This window comes from Pleurodeles waltl, chromosome 1_1 (assembly GCF_031143425.1).
Source record: "Pleurodeles waltl isolate 20211129_DDA chromosome 1_1, aPleWal1.hap1.20221129, whole genome shotgun sequence".
Lineage (NCBI taxonomy): Eukaryota > Metazoa > Chordata > Amphibia > Caudata > Salamandridae > Pleurodeles > Pleurodeles waltl.
In genome coordinates, this window is record NC_090436.1 from 522,139,223 (window position 1) to 522,165,627 (window position 26,405).

A 26,405-nucleotide genomic window follows, 5' to 3' on the forward strand; every position below is an offset into this window, starting at 1 on the left:
AAGGCAAAGTCGACACTGCATCCCTCTCAGGGTGTCATGCTCACCAACCACCGCCTGTGGCATAGATAAGTCGGCCCTTTAGCAGGCCTTACAGCACTAAGGCAGGGTGCACTATACCACAGGTGAGGGTGCAGCTGCATGAACAATATGCCCCTACACATGTCTAAGTCCATTCTTAGACATTGTAAGTGCAGTGTGGCCATATTAAGTACATGGACTGGGTGTTTATCATTACGAACTCCACAGCTCCATGATGGCTTTACTGAAGACTGGGAAGTTTGGTATCAAACTTCTCAGCACAATAAACCCACACTGATGTCAATGCTGGATTTATAGTACAATGCACCCGGGGGCATCTTAGAGATGCCCCCTGTATTTTAGCCAACCCTTTAGTGTAAGGCTGACCAGTGTGTGCCAGTCTGCCACTAAAAGACAGGTTTGTGACCTCATAGGGTGAGAACCTTTGTGCTCTCTGAGGCCAGAAACAAAGCCTGCTCTAGGTGGAGGTGCTTCACACCTCCCCCCTGCAGGAACTGTAACACTTGGCCTCCTATTACAATGCCCTAGGCCACTCCAGCTAGTGCAGATGCCCTCCCCCCTGACAAAGCCCCACTTTTGGCAGCAAGTACAGCAGGAAAATTTTGTAAAACAGGGAGAAGCGACTACTCCATCTAGGACCACCGCTAAGGTGTCCAGACCTGAAGTGACCCCCTCTCCCTGCAGAATCCTCCATCTTGGTTACGAAGACAGGGACCAATAGGGTTAGGAGTGTGCCTCCCTTCCCAAACAGAGTGGGGACAGGAAGGATGTAGCCACCCTCAGGGACAGTACCTATTGGCTACTGCCCTCTGACCCCCTGTAACACCCCTAAATCTAAGATTTAAGTGCTTCCCTGAACCAAGTGCACCAGATTACTGGCAAACTCAAGAAGAAAAGAAGAAAGAAAAAGTACTGCTAAGCTGACCCCAGCAGAGGAGACCCTAGACACCAACTGACTTGTTCCCAGCACTACCGGCCCATCTGCAGCATCAGAAGTCCTGCTACAAAAAAGGCAACACATCCTGCAGGACCAGCAACCTCTCGAAACACTCAGAGGATTGTCTGCCCACCAGAGGACCAAGAACCCCAGAGGACAGCGGCCCTGTCCACAAGAAACTCCAAGAAGGACTCCGGACCCACCCCGGATCTGCAAGTCCTACCCATTCCGCACCCGACGCCCACGGCCACTGTCCAGGTTGCACACCGGTCCAGAGCAGGTCTCCAGGCGATTCTGATCTTGTGTCCACTCTAGGTTGACCCCTCCTGGCCAACACGTCAAACACCTGCAGCCTAAATCTGGAGGACCCCCCTGACCGCAAGAGAACCGGACGAAGATTCCCAACACCTCAAGGTACCCCTGCACGCCCTGGCCTTGGGGAATCAGTCCACCGGTCCAGCAATGTTCAAAGGGGTGTCCCTCCTCCTTGTCCAGCCTGTGGATTCGGGAATCAACCCCCCTGGACCCAGCCTGCAGCATCTTTGTGGCCCCCCGGACCCAACTATTGAAAAGCATTGGGAGCCCGATGCTGTGTTTGCACCCTGCACCCAGTGCCGCTGAGGGTGTGTGTTTGGTGCTGACCTGTGGCCCTCCCGGTGCTCACCTAAACCCCACAGATCTGCCCTCCAAAGTCGCAGGTACTTACCTGCTAGCAGATCTGTTTCCGAGTGCCACCAGTCTCCCTAGGATCATATTCTAAATCTGACACCAACTTTGACCTCTGCATCCGGCCGGCCCGTGTTGCTAGTGGTCTATGGTTGGGATCAACCTGAACCTTGACCTACGAACATCCTAACCCCTGGAGACTGGAACTGTAAGTTGAGTACTTACCACAAAACTACACTAAACTGCCCCTCCCCCCTTCACCACCCCAGACCTGTGTTGATAATTACACTGTCAACTTTTGAAATAGAAAATTGCTACTTACTTGTAACCCATTTTCACTGCGAAATCTAAACACAGTGTTTTGATACATGTGCTTGATACTTACTTGCAAATGTACTTACCTGCAACCAGATCCTTTTGGTTCTAGAAATAAAGTAACAAAATATATTTTTGCTATATAAAAACAATTGGCCTGGAGTTAGTCATTGAGTGAATGCCTCATTTATTGCCTGTGTGTACAGCAAATAGTTTGCACAACTCTCTGATAAGCCTAACTGCTCAACCACATTACCTTAAAAGAGAGCATTAGTATCATCTACTTTAGCCTCTGGGGAACCCATGGACTCTGTGCACACTATATCTCATTTTGATATAGTATATACAGAGCCAGCTTCCTACATTCTCTATATGCCTTCTCAGCTAATCTCGACATTAAACCCCATAAGGAAAGGACCATTATCTACCAGGCAAAATATATCCATCACTACTTCTGGTTTGTGTATATGGAGGCATGTTAAGGCTCCAGGTATATAAGAACACCGAAAACATTTAAGGAGAAGGTTGCCATTGCCTCTGAGCACATTGTCATACCGCAGCCATATACAGCTCGGTCTGCAGTAGATTGAACATTTTATAAGGATCCGACACTTTTATTATTTTAAAGGACTGTTTCGCGTCAGATAGGGGTCTAGAAATTCCTTGGTTATGGAATATTAGAACTCTTTGTACTAGTCTGACAAAAGTATAACTCCATGATAACCCAATAACGTTATCCCAGCTACGTGGGTCCGAGATAAGGCATCCGACTTTGCAGCTGTTCGAGGAGGATTAGGTAAATTATGTTAAATTAATGGTCACCATCTCCCAGTATCTACATTGATCACCAACTGAGGGTACAATTTAGCTCTTTAAAGCACTCTGCACTTTTTTGGACGTTTTTATGCTTTGCCCAGTCATCTCCATTCAACCTCTACTATGGAAATACAAGCTGAGAAACTGCCCGCCATTACCGGTTTAAAGAAGCTGGAGTCACCCGAGGTGTGTTCCATAGTTCTTGCTTATACGTTATGGGCTCCGTATTAGGAAAACTACTGGGGATGCTAGTGGGTCCCCCATGATAGCAATGATCAGCTTTTCGGGGGAGGAGATATGTCTATTTAACAGATTATCGTAAAACTCCGAGACTTTACATTTTGTATACTTTACCCATTTTGGTGTTTTTTACAGATTTTATTGTGGTTTATGTTTTTATATGCTGTACTTTTATGGTTTGTCAAGTACAAAACCGAATAAAGTTTTTAAATAAAGATACGGTAAAAGGAGCAATATTAAGGGTAGTCATAACTGTATACGTTGCAAGCTTATTACTATAGGAAACTTTTGATCTTCGGTATGACACACTATAGAAGTAAAATGTATCTGGAACGGCAAAATAAATATTAACGCTGCTGCGACGCTCACTTTCGACAAAATATAGAAACAAAGCTGCTGGGAATTTCACAGCTGACAACAATGCTCGGGTGATTTAGAAAAGATTGCACACAGACAACTAAACTATCTAAAACGATATTTGTTATTAATAAGAACTGATTTTCACCGTACGCCTGTCAAAGAAAAGAACAATTTACAGTAAGGTAGCACCGCAGCTGAGAATGTTTATATTTTGGGGATATTCGGTACTCTGTAACAACTAATGCAAATATGGCATTCAACCTAAATGGAAAATAAAGGATGGCACGCCTAGGATAATAACTTGCAGTAGTGATACATATCACGGTTGCTGGGACAGCAGCACATGTGCGAAACACCTGTATCTTTATCACATTTCTAAGTAATAATCACACTTGACATTTTCAGGTTTTCATTTTGTTTAATAAAAGTAAAATGCTAATGTAAACAACGAATGGACAGTAGAGAATCGGAGCAGGATACACTGGGGGTGCGGGGTCACTCGGGTGGTGGCAAGGCAGCAGACACCCGGAAACGGGACCAACGAGGGATTCAAATTCACCGTTTAGAATGTCACTGGCCCTCCATCTGAATTCAGTTATCCGTTTAAAGTCGGTTCAGTTACAACGCCCTGCTCTGGTAGAAGAAAAGCTTAAAAAGGCCCTTTGTGCAGTTCTTCACATTCTAATCATTTCTAAAGGTACTGCAGCTATGCAACGAACGTGCGTTGTTTGGGGTTATTTATTTTCACAGTGTCATGTCGGATGGAAAGGAGAACCGCCTCTCTTGGGTTTCTTTAACTATGAATGGAGACACCTGCTGTGTAATGCTTGCTAATCACTTCTGTTTACGCACAGCCTTCTGGAGATGGTTGTGGGCTGCAGCATATTTAAAACATCTGACTATTTTCACTCAAGGCAGAGCAATTATCATTTCCTCTTTACTTTTCCTTATGCAGTTTCAGCAGAGAAATGTACTATATGTAAGAAAGCTATGAATAACGTTTCTTGGCGTCCTCGTCCATGTTTGTGTCAGCATTTCAAAATCTGCGCTTTGTACAGCAACGACAAGGCAATAGTTTGTCACAGTCAATCTGATAACTGTCAGGCCAATGAATCGAAGCAGGGCTCACTCCTCTGCAGTGCAGATTCGGGATCCCTTAGGAGCAATAAACACTACCCTCTTGCAAAAGGTTCACCCGTAAAAGGATGGGCAGGGTTATAATCTACATCTCAACAACAGCCATAATATTGTTTATAGGTAAATGAGCTAGGGCCGTGGGTCCCTGACACATTCCCAGGGGTCCGCAGGCCTGGGCTGGGAGGAAGGCACTTCTCCAGCTGGGGCATCTGACAAACACGTGGGTGCGTGTTTTCATATTTATTACTTCCTTTGTTGAGCAGTTTTAAATGCACTTCAAAGCTCCTTGTACTGCAAAAATAAAAGCGTCAAGCTAACTCAAGTGAATAATGTATCTGCTGGAGAGAGATGGGAGTTTTGTGCAGTGGCAGTTTTGACTCAAAGGTAGCGCAGATGGTTAATATGCCTGCTGCAAAGAATGTGTATCATGCAAAGAACAGTATTTTATGTGCATGGCACAGTGGGTTACTGCTTTTGTCACAGATTATTTTGTTACTATGCAGTTCATAATCGTAATCTAGCACAGTGAGCTGTGAACTGCCTTTAAAGAGCTGCATGCAAACCGCATGGCACAAATAAGAAAGTTCTTTTTTTCCTAGTCTTTCATTTTCCTTATGCTGCTAAAAAAGGTTTGCTTGTGTAGAAATACATTCTTATTGCTAACGCAGTGCTTAATTTGTGCTTGTTGTTTCTGGGGCTGAGCACCAGCACTTATTTTTGAGGGCCGGGTCTTATTCTTCTGCCTCAAGCATTTGCTGCAAGTAAAAGACACATATGGGAAAAACAGAGGAAGGGAAAAACGAAAAAGGATCACAAAGTGAGAAAGGAGAAAGCTACTAGAGTGAACTGAAGGGGCAGGGAGTGGCTTTATATGGATTGAAGATCCCGAGATGGCTTCAGGATTATGCTGCCTCAGTATTCCGTGTATCCACATTTAATTGCAGCAGTCGCGTGTTCAAGAGGAGGGCTTTGGGCACCAGCACGTTTTTATTTACAAATTAAGCACTGTGCTAACTACATCGCTAATCACTGTGCTGTGTTCTGAATCCTAAGTTTGTGCTTCTCCGGACCAAGCACGCTTAGAAAATGCCTACCAGTGTGGATGACATATGAATCCTACACATTGTAGTCCCCTGTAAAGTGCCCTGACACCCTACAGTGGTATGAGAGGTGCTAATAAACAAATGAAGTACATGTTACAGAGAGGCTAGAGAGAGATGAGAGGCCCTTATGGTTTACTTCCTTTCCCCTTCACTTATTTATGTGAAAAAGCTTTCTCAGATCTTGCATACCTAAAAAATAAAAACAGAAATCACTCCGGAAATGTAGAATCTGACCTGAGGATTCACCTTTCCTAAATAAAACCAAACATTGAATAGGTAGTTGCCGAGATGCAGTGCCAACCTTCCCAATAAAATGTTTCGATTTGTGCATATTTTTTCAATATAAAATAATTTTATCTTTAGTAATTTGAGTATTTGTTTGGTGTTGTTATATTTTTGCAAATTACTGTTTAATGTTTGAAAATTAAGTCGTACAAATTGCTGGGGGTCCCCGGCTTCCAGTAATGATTCATTGGGGGATCCTCAGGAGTCAAAAGGTTGGGAACCACTGAGCTAGGGAATACTTTACTCCCCGTACTAAGTAGTTTGCAAATTTACAAGGTTTGCACGGATTACCTGCACTTATATTTGAGGTCCAACCAAAGTAGCTTTAAAAAGCAAAGCTTGGCCTGAAGCCAAAATGTACACTAAGACCCTCACTACGACATCGGCGGTCTTACAAAAAAAAAACGCCAAAGCAGCAGGCGCCACAATACCACCAGTGCTGGCGGTATTGGAGGCTCCCAATCATGACATTTCCGCTGGGCCAGCGGACAGAAACGCTGTTTCCGTCCGCTGGCCCAGCGGAAAAGTCACATTAACATTGCCGCCGGCTCAAAATAGAGCCGGCGGCAATGTTGATGTGCAGCGGGTGCAGCAGCACCCGTCGCACATTTCACTGCCCATAATTCGGGCAGTGAAATGCGCAATGGGGCTGTGCCCGGGGGCCCCCACTGGGGGCAAAGTGCATGGGCAGTGCAGGGGCACCAGGGGCCACCCTCGGGTCCTCCTTACCGCCAGCCTTTCCATGGTGGTGTTTACCGCCATGGACAGGCTGGCGGTTGCGCCCTGGGGATTATGACCGCCTGGCGGTCAAGTGGAGGGGCCGGCGGTATGGCCGTGGCTAATGTACTATGGTCATAATACACTGGTGGTAACACCACCAACCTGTTGGCGGTGTTACCGCCAGTGTACCGCCGGCTGCCAGGGTCGTAATGACCCCTTAAGTCTTGAGTTGCAGAAATCTCAGGGTCCTGCTACGCTAACAATTTGTTTCATGGTCTGAGATTTAGTAAAAAATTACTTTGTAAAATGGAGAAGTTTTACTGCTCTGTGTAAACCAGTGGTTATGGGTGCTACCTCAGAATCTGCATCACAAAAGAGTTGCTGTTGTGTGCCGTTAGCACCAGAGAGTAGCAAAACGTGAATGCTTGGACATGCTGCAGCAGCAACTCTGGTCCCTAAAGTTAAGCCGACTGCCGGAGAGAGTGGCAAGAAGCTGCAAAGATAAACAACAATCAGCCGCAAAACTGCAACGCTGACACCACCTGGGTGAAGGAAATATGAGACCCAAAGTTAAGTGCGGACTGACAAATACACAACCTCAACGCCATTTCGGCAGGACATTCTGTGAGGGGGAGTGAGCAGAAGTCGCCTGGAGAAGTGGCATGCTTGGGGAACTGGGCCTTCAGTAGTTTGCTGAGTGCAGAATGGGTTGCCAACTTCCCGGACTGCAATATTGGGAAAAGAACCTCGCTTCATCTGTCATTTTGGCACTCCCTTTATGGCCTCTTATAAAAACGTGGCCAAAATCCTACGTTCCATTTCCTTAATACTTTTGTACATTTCCTTGATTTAAGTATTTAGAAGCGTGTTTTTGATTAACTCAAACATGTGACCACAATCAAAAACGTTTAGGAACCATATGTATTAGTAACTCGCACTTAGAGGCCAGGAGAAAACTGGCATCCCCTTATTGAAATGGAAGTTCTTGTGGCTGTGTTCTGGGACATCAATTGTGAGATTTCCCCTATAGATAGTCTTTATAGGGGCCCTAGCATTTCGAAAACTTGCTAAAAAAAACAGCTATCTTTAAGAATGTTACTGAAATGTCTATGAGCCCGCCCCAGAGTCTGGCTTTGGAACCTGAAGAGGAGCTTGAAGCAACCAAAGTAAACAGACAGTCAACATACAGATTTTGATTCTTTGGAGGGCTTAATCATTGGGCCTTCTGAAGAATGAGTCTCTTTAAAAAGCTTATATAGGTTTCAGGTTTTGGCCTTGAACCAACCTGTGGATGAAACCAAGTGTCAATAGATTTGGCCTGTAGACAACTTTATGCCTTGCCAGTACCATGCTTACATAACAATTTAACACAAATACATACACATGTATTATTATATTATTATATATTTAAAAAAAAAATGTTTTTGAATACAGGTGTCAATAACGCCTGCGAGGTTATGGTTAGGGCAGACTTTCCAGTAAAAAGGATTTTTTTGTTTTCCTAATAACTTTGGTGCAGTTTAAAAAATATGCACAAAAACGTCCAAAAAAAACCACGTCCGAGTTCGAGTCCTAATTGCAAATTTCACATAGTCTGTCAAGCGGGGCCAAACAAACATGAGGCCCAAAAGTGACCATGCCAATTTTACCTCCACACAGGAAAAAAACAGCTGAACAGAATTACACCAAACTAGGAATTTCAGTAGAAATTTACTCAATGAAGTTCCTTTGCCAGGTTTGAAGAAAATTCACTCAATAGCTTGAGAAAGTAGTGTTTAAAATGTGTGTTCCGGTCTAAGAGGTCACATTTTAGAGATATGATGGCAGTTGTAGGATGAATATGTATGACATCTCACAGATGGTTATGTTTGCTTACTCTTGATATTTTTAAAATTTGTGCAGATTCATCACAGGGGTAAATTTAAAAGGGGGCATAACAGTGTTAACTTGCTAATAACTATGCAATAATTAGACAATAAAATTTGATGGGCATTGAGCTTGACTGATGCAGTTTTATGGGTGAACAGGTGGTTATTTCATGTGCTAAGAACTTTCGTTTTCTTTACTTAATCTTACTGAAATTTGGAAGGGTGTTAGCACGTTTATCCCAGTGCAGGAATCTCAGGTTTCATGCAGATCCAAAGGGGGGGTAGAGGGCTTTGACAGGATCATATGTTTGCCAGCAACTTTGGCACAGCTCTACGGATCTGCTAGACACTTACCATGTTTAGACTCTTAGCTTACTTTTTGAGTGTCATGCAAATCCATCAAAACAACCGGGGTGGGGCTTAATAAGGAGGTAAAAAAAATAGCATTTCCCATTTTAACTTCCTCATCGAATGCTCTCCACTACAGAAGGAAATTCTAAACAGAATCAAACTCCATATATTAACCCCTTCACTGCCAGGCCTTTTCCCCTTTAGGTGCCAAGCCTTTTTTTGGGCTATTTGGGGCAGTTCGCGCTTAGGCCCTCATAACTTTTTGTCCACATACGCTACCCCATGCCAAATTGGCGTCCTTTTTTACCAACATACTACGGATTATAGAGGTACCCAGACTATGTGGGTTCCCCTGAAGGAGACCAAGAAAGTAGCCAAAATACAGCAAAAATGTTGTTTAAAAAAAAAAAGAAAACTGGGAAAAAAGGACTGCAGAAGAAGGCTTGTGTTTTTTCCCCTGAAATTGGTATCAACAAATGGTTTGCGGCGCTAAAATCACCATCTTCCCAGCTTTCTGGAACAGGGAGACTTGAATCAGAAAACCACATTTTTCAACACAATATTGGCATTTTACTGGGACCCATTTTTACTATTTTTTGTGCTTTCAGCCTCCTTCAAGTTAGTGACAGAAATGGGTGTGAAACCAATGCTGGATCCCAGAAAGCTAAACATTTCTAAAAAGTAGACATAATTCTGAGTTCAGCAAGGGGTAATTTGTGTAGATCCTACAAGGTTTTCTACAGAAAATAGCAGCTGAAATAAAATATTGAAATTGAGGTGAAAAAAAAGCAATTTTTGTCCACGTTTTACTCTAACTTTTTCCTGAGATGTCAGATTTTTTAAAGCAATATACAGTTACGTCTGCTGGACTCTTCTGGTTGTGAGGATATATAGGGTTTGTAGGTCTATCAAGAACCCTAGGTACCCAGAGCCAATAAATGAGCTGCACCTTGCAGTGGGTTTTCATTCTATACCGGGTATACAGCAATTCATTTGCTGAAATATAAAGAGTGAAAAATAGGTATCAAGAAAACCTTTGTATTTCCAAAATGGGCACAAGATAAGGTGATGAGAAGCAGTGGTTATTTGCACATCTCTGAATTCCGGGGTCCCCATACTAGCATGTGAATTACAGGAGATTTCTCAAATAGATGTCTTTTTTACACACTGTCTTATACTTGGAAGGAAAAAATGTAGAGAAAGACAAGGGCAATAACACTTGTTTTGCTATTCTGTGTTCCCCCAAGTCTCCCGATAAAAATGGTGCCTCACTTGCGTGGGTAGGCCTAATGCTCACAAAAGGAAACGCAACATGGACACATCACATTTTTACATTGAAATCTGACGTGTTTTTTCCAAAGTGCCTAGCTGTAGATTTTGGCCTCTAGCTCACCCAGCACCTAGGGAAACCTACCAAACCTGTGCATTTTTTAAAATTAGACACCTAGGTGAATCCAGGATAGGGTGACTTGTGGGGCTCTCACGAGGCTCGGTTACCCAGAATCCTTTGCAAACCTCAAACTTTGGCCCAAAAAACAATTTTTCCTCACATTTTGGTGACAGAAAGTTCTGGAATCTGAGAGGAGCCTCAAATTTCCTTAAACCCAGCGTTCCCACAAGTCTCCCGATAGAAATGGTACCTCACTTGTGTGGGTAGGCCTAGGGACAGGAAATGCCCCAAAACACAACGTGGACACATCACATTTTCCCAAAGAAAACAGAGCTGTTTTTTAGGAGGTGCATAGCTGTGGATTTTGGCCTCTAGCTCAGCCGGCACCTAAGGAAACCTACCAATCCTGTGCATTTTATTTAAAACTAGACACCTAGGGGAATCCAAGATGGGATGACTTGTGGGGCTCTCGCCAGGTTTTGTTACCCAGAATCCTTTGCAAACCTCAAAATGTGGCCCAAAAACACCTTTTCCTCACATTTTAGTGACAGAAAGTTCTGGAATCTGAGAGGAGCCCCAAATTTCCTTCCACCAGCGTTCCCCCAAGTCTCCCCATAAAAATAGTACCTCACTTGTGTGAGTAGCTCTAGTGCCCGCAAAATGAAATGCCCCAAAACACTATCTGGACCCATCAAAATTATCAAATACAAATCCACCTGTTTTTGCGGGGTGGGGGTCACCTGCGTTTTTGGTCCTGGGCTCAGCAGCCATACAGGGAAACCTACCAAACCCATACATTTCTGAAAACTAGACACCCGAGGGAGTCCAGGGAGGTGTGACTTGCGTGGATTTCCCCAGTGTTTTCTTACCCAGAATCCTCAGCTAACCCCAAATTTAGCTAAAAAGAAAAATAACATTTGTCCCACATTTCTGTGTGAGATCACCTCACTGGGACAAATTTCCTACCACCCAATGTTCCCCTCAGTCTCCTGGTAAAAACGATACCTCACTTGTGTAGGTAGGCCAAGTGCCTGTGACAGGGAAGAGCCAAAAAAAATGACAAAATTGAGGGGGAACCAAAACGGGTCCAAAAGGGTAGTTTGGAAAAAAAAAAAACATTTTTAGGCTGACAAGTGGGGCAGATTTTTTAATCGGTATAGATGCGACAATGCTGGGTGGTAGGAATTTTGTGGATTCCTGCAGATTCCAGAAGGTTCCATCACAAAAATGGGGAAAAAATGTGTGATTTCCAGCAAAGTTGGAGGTTTGCAGGGCATTGTGGAAAAGAAAATGGTGCAGGGTGCATGTGATGCACACCACCCTGGACTCACCCAGATGGTTACTTTTCAGATGTGTCTGGGTGTTGTGGATTTTTCTACATGGCAGCATCCCAAAGTCCAAAAAGTGTAGCCCTCACCATTCCTAGTGGGACAATATTGAGAGTTAGACGAGCTCTCATGGCCTAAATGGAAAACCAAAACCCAAAATAATCAAATGTCCTCTTGCTTGCCATGGGATAAGATGTTTTAGTGTGCGGGGGGAGCTGAAAGACTGTTACCCCCTTCAGTTGTGGTGGGGGCACAGCCAGGCCCATACTGGTTGGTAGCCACCACCCTACTTTTTTTTTTTTCTATTTCCCTGGCATCTAGTAGACTTTCTGCCCCCACTAGGATGTGGATTGGGGGTAATTGCCCCATCTTCCCACTGGTGGGCAGAATACCTTTTACCCCATTTATTTGGGGTGGGGTTCCTGCCCCCCCTTGGGGGCAGATGGGCCTTCCAAAAATAGGCCGATATGCTCCCAAGGGGGGCAGATATGGCCTACAGTAATGTGCCCCCATGGGGAGCAACCCTTGCCCAAGGGGCTGCCCCCCCAAACAAAACACACACATACACACACACACCAATTCCTGGGGCCTAAGTGGTTTCTGTCCCCCGGGGGCAGACCAGCCTAATAGAAATAGGCCGATCTGCCCCCAAAGGGGGGGCAGAAATGGCCTAAAAACAATTCCCCCCCTTGCCTAAGGGGTCACTCCTCTTAATATAAAATAAAAAAAATCCCTGTTGTCTAGTGGCTTCTGTAACCCCCTCCACCCCCGGGGTCAGATCGGCCTAATTAATTTAGGCTGATCTGCCCCCAGGGGGGAGCAGAACAGCCCTAATCAATATAGGCCGATATGCCCCCATGGGGGGCAGAAATGGCCTTAAATAAAATGCCCCCCTTGGGGCCGCTCCCCTTATAACAATTTCCGAAAAGATAAAATTCCCTGGTGTCTAGGGCTATCTGCAGCACAATCGTTATCCGATTGTGCAGCAGGAATGCACAGTGAGACATGAAAAGGGAAGGAAATGCCTTTCCTTCCCATGCCTCTCTGCCTCCCCTGCCCCCCGTACCGAGGAGAAACAGTTTTTCCTCGGTCATGTTGGAAGCATTGCTTCCAGCGCAACAGGAGTTGACCTCTGATGAGGTCAGCGCACGTTGGCGCACTAAGGTCATCGGACGTCAGTGGGGGGGGGGGGGGGCGGGGGGGAACAGTTGGGTATTAGGCGTGGAAGGGGAAGCGATTCCCCTTCCAACCCTGTCCTTGAGGGGTAAGGGAGGAGGCTCTCAGGGGGAGCGCCAGCACTTCCACCGAGGGCCAGTCCCAGGACGTAATGTTTACGTCCGTGTCGCCTGAGCGCCGCAGCCATGGACGTAACCATTACGTCCATGGCGGGGAAGGGGTTAAGGATATGCTAAACATGCCAAGTCTGCCAAAATTCACGCCAGTCCATAATACAAAACCAAAGACGTTGGCAAGTAAGAGAATTAATTACCACCCTCCCCCTTTAGCTTTGCCCCCTTTGGCAAATCTACCTGAAACCTGTGACTCTTGAATGGGCCTTAACTTGCTAACAGCCTGTCAAATATCATGTTGATTCATTAAACAGTACAGTAGTTATTAGCAAATGCCAAGCCCCAGGGTAACCCTATGGTACACAGAGCTGACGATAGTGCACAGTGGGATTAGCAATCTGCAGCCAATTGAGCAGTAGACCTGGTTAAAGGTCAACAATTGCTGTGCAGGGGTTTTGGCCCCACAGGCACCAGAATGGGCATGGCCAACAACGATGCAAACTGCCCCTTTTCCTCTATCTACACTTTTACCTTTGCCCTCCCCCTTGTCAGATCTTGTTGAAACTGGAGATCATTGCATTGGGCTTAACTTGGTCAGAGCCTTCCAAATACCATCTAACATCATTAACGAGAGCCGCTATTAGCAAATTAACACTGTTTTACCCAACAGTAATTGTGTCCCCTCTTGACGCATTTACATGAAACTGAATTTACTAAGAGTAAGCTAAACAAGCTAAGGTTATGCCAAATTTTATATGCGTCCATGATACAGCACCTTCAATATTAGCAAATCAGAGACTTTTTAAACTAAATTTGCTAACAGCCTGTCACATAGCACACAGATTCATTAATCAGAGCCAAAGTGATTAGCAAATAAACACTTTATTTGGCCAACCCCCATGTAACTCCCACTTGACGGATTTGCATGAAACTCAATATAACAAAAGTAGGCTGAACATAAGGGTCTGCCAGTTTATTTAACGCAGATCCGTAATAATGCATCAAAGTTATCGCATTATCAAAGTTACAGGACCCTCCTTTTAGATTTGCCCTCTCTTGACTTCTCTGCCTAAAACCTGACAAACCAAAAGAAAACTGAAGATGCTAAAGCTTTGGCAAACTTCACACGGATTTGTGCAAAGATATCACAGTTATTAGTAAATTAACACTTTTTGACCATCCCCTTTTAAAAGTTAACCCCCTTCCTCTGCCCCCAAACACAAATTTGAAAATACTGAGAGCTGCTTGGGATAGTCAGTGATCCAGGTCAATTTCAAACTGGGCCCAACTGCCATTAATTAATAGTTTTAACATACAAAGTAACCCAGGAGGGGAGGAAGTTGTAATGTTGTCCATAAAGTAGCTCCACCCACTCAGCAAAAACAAGCATTTTGCAATCTCAGTGTATCTATGAGCGATAGAACAAATGTCAAATCAATGGTTCATAGTTCAATGAATTGGGCAAAACCCACCGAGTATCAGAGAACAATCACTTTATTTATAGACTATGACAATAAACCTTTTCAAAAATTACTTCTGATAAGACTTCGGTTGTGTCTTCCAAAAGAGAAATCAGCCTAAATTCTCAGGTGCTGAGCAACCACCCCTTTTAAAGATTACTTTAGTTGTTGTGCCTCTCCGTAAGCCTGTTATTTACCCTGATGCTACAATTTAGTGCAAGAATGGCACCAGAACATGTACCCACAAAAAATGGATTCAGTCTTAAAATCTGTGCCTTCATGTTGTCAGGCTCCACAGCAAGTTTTAGTTTCATAGACACAACTGCCTTAATACATTAGAATTCAACAAGGTAAATATAATCAATAATGAAGTGTGGTGGGGCGAGACTGTCACAATTAAATCTGGACCTTGCTTATAAGAAGATGAATGCTAAGCAACCCGAGATGTTTCTGGGACCATGCATTATAAAGAGGCAGCGCTGGAACCTGCATCTCAAATCACCAAATACCAGAAAAACTGGGCATCCCCAACCACACCTAGGACATTCAGTTTTCCAAATTGCTCCTTAAAAATTGCCTTTTTTCTTTTCACTGTATTTCTACATGAAGCCCTCAAAAGTATCAATACAGAAAGTTTGTGGGCACAATATTTGTATAGTACAGTTGATTTCAAGATCTTACAATTTCCACTGAACCACCCACTTCTAGTGGGTTAACCTACTAACCAACAGAAAGAAGGAATTTTACTCGAATGAACAGAGGTTGCAATGGTTGCGTTAATATACACTATATTTTCAGAACATGTAATCGGAGTAACAAATTCGTAGAATACATGGGAAGAGACCTTGGTTTGAACTTCTACCAACAAATCATGAGACACAGAAGTTAAGAAAAAACAGAGCATGTGTGTGTAGCTTAGCAAGAGAGGAAAAGGGGAAAAATAAGTATCTTCTTGGAGATGGCCACAGAAGAAATTATGAGGACAGTCAACTGGAGGGCGTCGTTGTTTAAGGCAGGAGTATCGAGCTGGTAGACACATATAAATAAACACATTACCGGACAACAACAAATAATTGAATTTAGCCTCTGGAATCATACAAACCTTAACCTTATTGCACAAAGCATCATAAAAATGAGCTGAGTGTCTTTGCAAACTGAGATCATCTGCAGAATATCAATCGAGAGTGGTGAGGATAATCTGAAATTACTTAGTTTGTGATCAATAAACCAACCTGATGAGCCATGCTAGCAGAATCTGGCAGATATAACATTAAGAGAAAAAAATATATAGTTCTCCAATTCACCCTTAAATCCCAACGTCCAATCACATTCATTCTTAGAGTTGAGTGACTAAATACTTTTGAAAAGTAAAGACATCAGGTTTTCATACGGCCTGCCACCATTAAAAATCAGCAGCATGTGTGTCACCACAACAGCAAAGCCATCAACCTCAGGGAAAACTGGCAGCCAGGACTTCTGAAAAAGCATAGCAGCTAATGGATCACACAATTGTCGCGATTTTCCTCTCAAAGCTCAAAACTGACTGTTGTTGCAAAACAGAAGATTAAGGCAATACAGGATCCCTTGCATTAAGAATACATCCAATTTCGAATGCTGAGATAGAAGTCTCACCATGTCCAAAAGGCCATCTCTAAATGCTAAACTTATTCCAATTAGGATTCCCTTAAATTGTTAATCTGCCACTCCAAATGCTCAATAGACAGAGATGGCAGAGCTCTGTCTTTTTGAAGACAGAAAGATGATCACAACAAGTCATCAGGCAACTGATTCATCTGGACTCCTCCCGGAAATGACTCGGAGTCACGTCTTTTTTAAACGACCTATTAATGAAAACTCCTGATCAAGAAAACTTATGACAGTGTGAAAAGGGGGTATGCATCCTTACAGCATACTGGTAGGTTTGCACGAGAAGAAATCAAGAACATTGCACCTGTGCTTAGATACACAAAGATAACATCATTTATATTTCATAAATGTGCCGTTTTTTACATAGCACTTGATGCAAACTTTGTTTGGCTTTAGTGGTAGTGAAGAGTGTCATTTTGTCATCTGTGTGACTTCTATTGCCATGTTGGTTGCATGAGGGTAGTTTGGTGCATGTGGTACATTGCGTCAGCTGGTTTATGGTGGTTGCCATCATTTGTGTTGAGTGAATTGAAGCATTTTGGCTAGGCTTAGTGACTTAGAAAACAACACTGCCTTTATTACTGTATTGATAGTGTGAGAGTATAATGTTGGTACTTTTAGAGTGTTATGTTGTGCCGTATATCTTGTCTCAAGTGTGCTTTGTGGTTGAAGGCATTCTAGGCTGTTTATTAATAGTGATGAGCAATATTTTGCCATTTGTAAGATTCTGGATGCAGTGGCATTTCCAAAAGACACTGCATTGATGCTTGCTATGTATTCTGCAGTAGGAGCAGTACTGAAATGTAGAACTGGTGGATTCACATGTATTAGAACATGAACATTTATCATGTTGATGTTTTAGTTAACTGTACATCATGGTAGGAAGCTAACAGGTGGACTGGCCAATGCTCATATAGGCTGTTACGTTTGACAAGCGATGTCTCATAAGAACAGGTGAAAAGTCATAAGTCAAAGCTACTGGACAAGGCCCTGACCCAGATGTGGCATTTATTCAAGGTCAGCTGCTTTCTTACACTGCAATTTCAATCAATCACCAATACATCACTATTAAAATGTTTGTATACATTTCCACAGAGACCTCCAAATTCACCACCACAACATGCATGATAAATACAACAAGTACTCTAAAATGGGTAGTGAAATAATAACAGTTTCTATCCGTAGGCATGCTTGGAGGTCTTCCTGCCCATAAAGAGTGAGAAAAAGATCTAGACTGCTGATTTAGAGAAGTCTGCAGGAAGTCCTTCTGTCGACAAACTGAATATGTATCCTTAAATTTAGCGCACAAACTGTTACATTTTTAACTAGATTAACCCACAACACACTTCATAGATTTGACCATTGAATGAGCACTGCATGTCACAGAGGTTCATGCAATTACCCAGAGTTCAGCCATTTAGAATGGGACTGCCCAAGGATCTAACCCTCCAGGAGAGAAATTATTATACCATAGCAGAAATTACTCAGGCTCATATCAACTTCTCCCAGTTCGTAGCCCATGTACGAGATGTTGCTGAGGTGCAAAAACAGGTCAGGTGCCTAAAAGCTATACTACTGTTACTTACAAAACACCATTTGGCCGTGGTGTGGCTTAAAGGTCCATTGCCTCAACTACAGAACTGGTTGCAGGGTGAAGTTTTCTGTAACAACATGAATGAAGTATGCTTGTCCTTTCAGCATCTTAGAACACATCTTCAAGACATTTTGGGCCCCTCAGTAGCTTTTCTCTCCATCCAAGATTAGAAAACTCAGTAACCTATTACCATTTACACAACTAGAATGGGGTGCCCACACCTTTGACCTTATATACAATGCTTTTCAAGGTAGTTGGTTGGTTCGACCAGGAACAAACTCAGGTCTGGAGTACCAACTGTGGGGTGGAGGGGTCAGTAATTGATTATCTAGTGTGAACCGGTGAAATGTTATCTATTGATATGACCATTGATGAAGAAGCCTATTGTTTCATACTTACACATGACTCTTACCTACACCTGGTTGAGAAACCTAGTTTGGGGTTTGTAAAATAAAATCTAATTAAAAATAAAAGCCTGTTATTTTGTTACACTCATTACACTGCGACTGAGTGGAACACAACAATACTTTTATAAGTGACAAACACTAAAGTTAGCACATTACCAAGACATCAACATCTACTTTTAAATAAATGTCTTCTGATCATTTCAAAAAATTATTCACCATTGAAAGGGATTCGTTTTACACCATGACTCACAAGTCAATGAAAGCATATATGTTTTTGCAGACGTCAAATTTTCTTTTTTTCCCTGATGTATGATATTGGCTCCTACTTGCAAACTTTTCTCACGACTTTACTGAAGAGCCGCTTCTTGTTGGGAATTGGAATTTTTTCTGGCATCTACTAGAGGACCAATTTGCATGCCTTAAAATACGTCTGCAATACGTCAAATTGCAACTCTGAAAAACATGTAAGATTTTTTTTTTTACCCTTTGTGTTCAACAGTTGGCTTGTTAAAACTAACAGAGCATTTCTTAAGCATCATCACCTATGCAGTGTTTATTTGAAACTAAAGAACTAAATTAAAAGTCACTAGTACAAATTTCTCCCTTGAAGCAGATGCACAAGTTCTGAAAAAAAAGAATACATAGAGTTCTCTTACGGATAATCTGACGATGCATGTGTATATGAAGGTATCTCTAACTGAAGTAAACGGATTTCTTTGTTACATTCATTCATATTCTTGCTTTGGTTAAGACTTTTTAAATGGAAAAATATATTGTCAGTCTGCAGTCTTCTTTAGATAGAACGTTAGAAGTTGCGGCCATCTACTGTAAGCTGTAATGGTCAGTTCAAAGTAATCATTTAACAGATTTTTTTTTTACTCGACTCTACTCTTGATGAAGTCCTGCACCTCAGTACTGAAGACACGCCACACAAAGATTATGTTATGTTATTAAACTTATAGAGCGCATGGCTATCCGAAGGCCTCCCAGCGCTAACGGACCGACACCTAAACTAGGAGGAAGGACAGCCAATTCTAGAACAGCCAAGTCTTCAGTGCTCTTCGAAAATTATATTTGTGACTTATCAGTCGAAGTCTAGGGGGGAGGGAGTTCCACAGTTTGACTCTCAGGTAAGCCATTGCAGCACCACCCCATCTTACCTTTTTAACTCTAAGTAGGGTGGCCAAGGCTGCCGATGCCGACCTGAGGTCTCTGTTAGGCTTATAAAAGACTGCAAGGGTCTTTAACAGAGGAGGACCTCTGTTGTGCAGCGACCTACGAATACAGCACAAAGCCTTAAACTTTATGCGCTGTTCCACTGGTAGCCAATGCAGAGAGACTAATGCTGATTTTACAGAAGAACGTCTGGAAATGTCGAACAGAAGGCGGGCCGCCGCATTTTGTACCACCTGCAATTTCTTTTTCACATAAGTGGGAGAACGAGCAATAGACCATTGCCGTAATCAAGACGGGAGAGAATATTGAATAATGAGCCTTTTCCCCAAAGATGGAAGTATGACAAAGACCTTCCTCAAGAGTCACAATAACCAAAAGCAGGTGACAGAGATGTTCCTAGCATGCGGTTCCAGCGTAAGTAGGGGATCTAGCCAAAATCCTAGACTCTTAATATATTTCTTTGGGGGGGGAGGGGTGTCGGCATCGTAATAAGCTTGCCTGGTCCAGAGTAATGGCCCAAGATCATTACCTCTGTTTTATCCCCGTTAAGTTGAAGCCTACTATCCGTCATTCATCTTGAGACTGCTTGTAAGCAGGAGGACAATGAAGAGTTCTCCAAGGCAAAGTTCGATGAGAAAGAGACCACCAATTGGGAGTCATCTGCGTAAGAAACCAGTGATAGTCTGGAGGATTCCACCAGCTCAGCCAGAGGAGCCATATATATATATATATATATATTACATAGCGTGAGGCTGAGCGATCAACCCTGTGGCACTCTGCAGCTATAGTGGAGTCTATCCGAGAAGTAGGATCGGTCAAGGACCTGGAATGATCTACCCTCTAAAAAAGTGGTCAGCCAAGAAAGAGCTAGACCCTCAATTCCAATTTCCTTCATCCTCTGACCCAGCACCTGGTGATCTACGGTGTCAAAGGCCGCACTCAGATCAAGAAGTATCACCGCCGTCATCTGGCCCAGGATCATGCGCTTCCTAGCCTCTTCCATGACTGCGATCAGGGCTGTCTCAGTACTATGACGGGGTCTAAAACCCAACTGAGTAGGGTGAAGGCAGTTATTTTCCTCCAAAAAGGTAGAAACAAAAAGGTAAACAAGAACCCTAATTGTGTTATTGAATGTTTGATAAATTTAATTGTCTGGTCAGAATATTAAATACTGTGAATGACTAATGTTTGAAAATGTTCAAAGGCATGTGTGAACTGACATTAAAATCCATACAATTATAAATTAATTTAACATTCCTTTGACAAAGAGGATCTCCCCCTTAATCAGGAACCTCATTTAAGGGATAATGGCAGAGGGTGCGCCAACGCAATGATGAGCTGCCCCTCCCTAAACTTCATGCCAAACATGTACCCATTACTGGCAAAGACTGATTGTATACCTGTGGAGTTGATGCTCCATAACTTATTTGGAAGTTGCACAGGCCTGCTGAAGACCATTCTCGTAAGAATTCAGTTCAATGGAAGGTTGAGACCACTCCAAGAAGATGTATGTTGAGTCGAAGCCTTATGGCACGTCTCAAGGCAGGATCAAGGCAGTCTGTAATGTACAATCTGTCAAGCACTTATCAGTTCAAAATGACAATGCAAAAAGAGGCAGGTCATTCCTTGCGGACATTGCTTTTGACTACATTCATACAACTGCTTTCATAGACGAGACCTCATTAGTGACTCATGGAGTAATCTGGACCAGAGATTGGAAGACTGATGCTATCCAGAATAACTAGTTTCTGCACATGCATTTTTAGGATCAAAATGTCTCTCAACTAGACAGCGAGATGTAGAAAAAGAGGTTTTGAGAAAGAACTTTGAGTAAGACTATAACCTCAAAGGTAAACTAACAGAGAATTACTTTAAATTCACGCCCAGTGCTTCCTCATCATAAAATCCTGCAAGGCCTCGTACATGAAACGGTTCTTCCCATCCCTACAGACAGATCTCACTATCATCATCCCTTTCTTCATTGAGATACACCAAACCACTTGAAGCTTGCCACCACCAATTCTCTGCTAAAAATACATATAACCTACTTTAAAGTCTTATACAACTACTGGCCAACATCCAAAACTACCCAAACACAGCAATATCATGGAAAGGGAAGTTACATAACAGTTTCAAGAGTAAGACAAATTACACCTCGTCTTTCATGACCACCAATATGGACTGAGGTGAGCAAGTAGACACAGGGCTAACATTAGACAAAGAGCTGCTGTTCATGAACAAAATAAGAACACACCCTCATACACCTCGAGCTCTCAAAAGTGTACAATACCATGGACCAATATCTGTGGTACTTCCTCTCCAATCACAGCCAGCAATTATGGGCCGGATCAATGAGATCATCACCAAGGAAGGCATCCTCTCGAGTTACCAAGTGATCACCCGTCTCAAGACTGCTTTTTAACATCTACATGCACCTGGATAAGACAGATGTTATTTTTCCTGAATGGAGCCAAAACATAAATTTTGATTATGAGAGGGCAGAACTCACCTCCCCGCCTTTCAGGTGGCCACCAAATCACTAAGACTCTCCATCAACCACAAATGAAGTCGTGGACCAAGGAGTCATATTCGACTTTAAATTCTCCTTAATTACCCAGGTCAATCAATATGCAGCTTTCTCTTCTCCAGAGAATCGTATATGCCGCTAAAATGACCAGCAGGTGGAGCCAAAAAAAGAGCCTTGATGGCCCGCTTAAACAACTATAACATTGTTTACAAAAGGCTCCCATAGAAGCTCATTGAAAGACTTCTAAGAGAAGAGTCCAGATTCAAGTGGCCATAATGTGCTTGAACCCACAACTTTCCAACCACATAAATTATGTACTAGAGACAAAAGAACGCAAGAAAGAAAACCCAGAAGATAAGCCTTCCCAGTCTATGCGCATCACTTAGAATATGGTACAATATACACATAGATAGCAGAACTGCTCAAGCCCTCCTTCAATTCAGTTGATATTGAAGAACAAAGTCTTAAGGGAACATTAGCCTGCTACACAATACAACTTACCTCTGGCTTCCCCCCTTCACCTTACACAATAGTATGCCCTCGGCTCAGACCATTGTTCAGCCCTTCGATTCTTCCCAGCTAAGAATCTGAAAGATCTACACTAGTTTCTGGTGGATAGAAATATGAAGTTCTTTGCATCACACATAAGACTTACAAGGGCAGAAGAACAGGAAACCAATGGTACTTGCCCAACAAAAACCTCTACTCAGCTTAACAACACAAACAGAAGCATCAGAAGAGGCACATCAATATTCACTGCCAATGCTGGCAGGGGGGGGAAGCACACACAAGTAGTTCCTCCAGTTCTAGGCTTCAAGCAGCGCAGTAAATGCCTGGCCCCATGTGCGCATGCTGCCATCCACAATGCCCAGTCCCATGTGCCTTGCAGTAGAACCTACCAGAAGTGGCTGCAGCAGTCAGGACGGAGGCTTGGTAGGACAAGGATGAGTAGAACTGCAGTTTGGTGTCACTGTTAGTGGACAAAGGTGCTGCACATTGCTGCCAGTCAGCCTGCAATGATGTCTTTGGAAACTTGAGCAGGGTTGCCTGGCAGAGGACTCCGGGATCAGTTAACGTGTCCTCTACTGCTTCAGCCACATAGCCATAACCTGCCAGATAATGAGAACAGAGTTATCGGTTATGCCAAAGCACTAGAAGTTAATATGGTCAGAACAGACACACTGTCTTTCTGACACATCTACACTTCTACACAGTAAGTTCTCCAAATTACACAGATTTGTCAACTCACAAGCCGCCACCTTGTGACAAACTGTTTAATGCCTCATTGCAAGGACGCGCTATTATCCATCCCGTCCCCTTGCCATGATCATACCCACTTATCCCAATACACTCACAAAGTGAAAAATATTCTAAAGGTGGCAGGTCTATTACAGTAGATACGCAGATTAGCTTTTTACAATTTTGTACACCGTGTACCTCATAATATCTATATGAGCAGTTGCTAAGTCTATGATTTGAGTTTCAATATCAAATCTCTCATGCAATCAATATGTAAAAAGGCATTATAAATCTAACTTAATCTTTTAATTTAAATTACCTGGAATATGCAGAAATTCGGGGTGGGTTAATTAATTCATCTAAATCAATTAAATGTACATATAGACATAAAATGCAGTTGCATCTGTCTAATGACAGGAAGGCAATGTAGGCAATTCAAACACTGGCATAAATTGTTTGTGACCGTATTTGTACTGCTGCCGTTTAAAAGGAAAGGGCAAGTTACTCTACATTTTCGGGCCCAATATGTATGTGAATCGATTGCACAAGCAGACATTAGGCTTTGGGGTATTTTTTCACCAAAGTAGTGGTGTTACTTTTGACAACGCCTTCCTGTTTTCCCTTCAGTGACAGCAGGAGGGCAACCAGAAGTTTGGAAAAGGACCGAAATCTACATGTGGGAAAAGACCATGACTGACATGCATGTTGTGACTCAACGAAGTGGCACGAGTGCGCACCGTAACCACAAGGCGAATGGCAAAAGTAGATTAAAGGTGAATGGTCCTTTGCTAACGAAACATTTATTTAAATGTTTAACATAAGAATTACTGTGATAACACCTGCGGAAGCAACAGGGTCTTTAAAAGGTTCAGTGTGAGCTTTAGACTCGCAGGGAAAAGTGACGCCTGAGTTATTAGCACGGTTACTAATGGGTTGGCATTTTTAACAGGTACAAGCAGCACTAGCACGTTTTATGAGTCGAAACAAAAATGATTATCAACAGTATCAGTTAGTTATATAGTTACATTTTAAAAAGTGCACAAAAAAACACAACAGTTGTGATCTTATTTTAAGTTCAGTGGTAAAAACGGGCGTAAACGTCCCTAGGTACAAATACTGTCCAAGTATGATAAGAGATTTGTTTTTAGAAAATGGTTACATTTTCTGCGTAAGGAAGAACGTGGAGTAGGTGCGGAAGCATACTGTATAACTGAGAATCTATTGTTTTAGGTTTCTGACTGCTGGGAGTGCCAAACGAATACAAATGGGCTACAGCCGTGAAAGTGACCACCCATCGACTATGTAATGCAGATGTACTGTTGTGGGGATGCAAGGGGAAAATTAGTCTTTGACGAAGGACTTTTTAATTGTGGATTCCAGTACCGGGTTAAAGTTATACTCTACGTTTACACATACGGAAACTCAGGTAGCCATTAGTTGATTCAAATGTAATGCTGTCAATTGTATGCTCATTTGAAAAATCAATACATATAAAAAGGGAGAACGTGGGGTGCAAAACATCATCTCTACCAATTTGTGTGCATGTTGCTGTTACCGTAGGTTTGCATAAGCAATCTCTGCACAATCGAACTTGGATTGATGTACATACAAAAAAAACGAGAATTAGTGGTAAACGAGTCCATTCTGTGAGAGAAGGAAACAAACTTGGAGGGGGCGGTTATGCGTCACCTTTGATGTTTTTGTCTCAAGCCTGAAATGAGGTATTAAGTCGCTGTTTAGCTCGATTACTGTTTTCTTTGTTGACGCAATGCCTGAAGCTACAAACTTATAACATGGGCATTTTATTCCCAAAATGAGATAGAAAATACAATTACAGAGAAAACTAAATGTGCATTAGAAGCAAACGTTAATAGAAAATACACATTGTCCCAGGACAGATTTGCGATTGCGACTTAGCAGAAAAGACCTTTAACCAATGTAAATGTAGTTTCCAAAAAGATGGTGCAAATTCCCAGGCATTTTGGAATGTTACACCAGCCTCCCAGCTAGGACCTGGACAGTTCTGCACCGCCTGGGCTCAGATCAGAAGCAGCAAATATCACATTTAAGTAATAGGCAAAGATGACTGTGAACCCATGAAAGGTACTATGTGACCCTAGAGCCTAGACTGTCGAGTCCCTTCCCCGAGCCAGAAAGTTCACGTGGGCACGTCACGTGAGATGCCACCAATCAGTCTATGTGGTTTTAGTCAAAAGCGCAATGGATGTAAGATTTATTATTATTTTGTAATCACAACCACCAAATGTTAAAAAGCTAAACTAAAAGGTTTTGGCACTCCAACGTGGCAAAAATAGGTTGGATGAAGGTGATAAACAAGAACGGGGAGGCAACTTGGCGGTTTCTTTTTTTATTGCAGAGCCCGTGGTGCTGTGCAGCCCTCTTAGCAGGTGAGAATTAAACTCACCGCACTCGCAGCGGCACCGTCGCAGGCCTGTGAATGTTGGACGTGGGGGTTGTAGGTACGGGCAGGGGAGGGAGACAGCCTACACCTTGCGGGCGTAATGCCTCTCACGGTGTCAGCGAGAGCGCAGGCGGGAGACCCTAGGACCGCGAAGGGACTCTTGGAAATCGGGAGGCAGGGAAGCAAAAGATGATGCGGTTGTGACGTAAGTACAGACCGGGTGCTACAAAAGCTGCTGAGTGGCTGAGTGGGAGTCCAGTAAGAGTAAGCATCCTTGGTGACCGGTCCACTTACCAGCATTGAGCCTGTTCTCTTGCGTCACTGGTGGATCCAGGACGCCCCATGCCCCGCCTGTCTCTCACTCGAAATAACTCGTCGGGCCTCACAGAACCTTTAGCGAAATAGTCAGCAACTTGCTTTCTCGTCACTAGCAGGCTGCCAGATCTGGAACCCAAAGCAAGCACGATCCCCTCTGAAAACAAGACTAAAACAAGTACCAGTCTTAACCAAAATAAATCCGAAACAAGCCCTGCCCCTAAAACAACAACAGCGGGCTGTAAAGGACACGACTAAAAAGGACAGTGTAGATGTGAACAATATTTAGGAAGTTAACAAACAGCGTGTGTTAAAACATGACACTGCTTTATATAAGTGTGCAAACCAATTAAAGCTCGAGCCAGATGTCGGGCCATTTCTTAGCTCAAGGTCTTCTTGGAAGTTTTTAACATGAAACAAAGATTCACCTGAAACTCATTTATCATAGATATATAGATGGGCAAGAAGTACCGCTATAGAATAAATCATAATAAACAAGAAATCATTTTAAACATTGAGACAGTTTAAAATATGTCATGCATATGTTCAAAATATGAAATGCAACCAGTACCTGAACTTATCCTATAGGCCCAAATAATACTTTTATTTTTTCGAAACAGAAACACAGGGTTACACTTGTGACAGAACCAAGATAGTGACAAAGTGCACCCCAAATGAAAAAACACCAAATTAAGCAATTGGTATCTCCGTTTAAAAAAAAGCAATAGTTGGTGTATTGTGGTGCATGAAGAAAGATAGCCACAACTGATAATT

The 26,405-nt window shown here is 42.9% G+C and overlaps 1 protein-coding gene across 3 annotated transcripts in view; it reads right to left on the reverse strand.

Moving 5' to 3' along the window:
* ARB2A (ARB2 cotranscriptional regulator A) overlaps positions 1-25,764 on the reverse strand; it is a 1,508,097-nt gene extending 1,482,333 nt beyond the window's left edge. For 2 of the 3 annotated variants that reach the window (XM_069225389.1, XM_069225407.1), the window contains exons 1-2: positions 25,320-25,498; positions 22,555-22,764 (exon numbers count right to left, since the gene is read on the reverse strand). The gene's annotated coding sequence lies outside the window, so the exon portion shown is untranslated. Of the gene's footprint in view, positions 1-22,554; positions 22,765-25,319; positions 25,499-25,610 lie in introns of those variants that run through there. The other variant, XM_069225397.1, reaches the window with a different exon arrangement.
* Between the last annotated feature and the right edge of the window lie 641 nt (positions 25,765-26,405).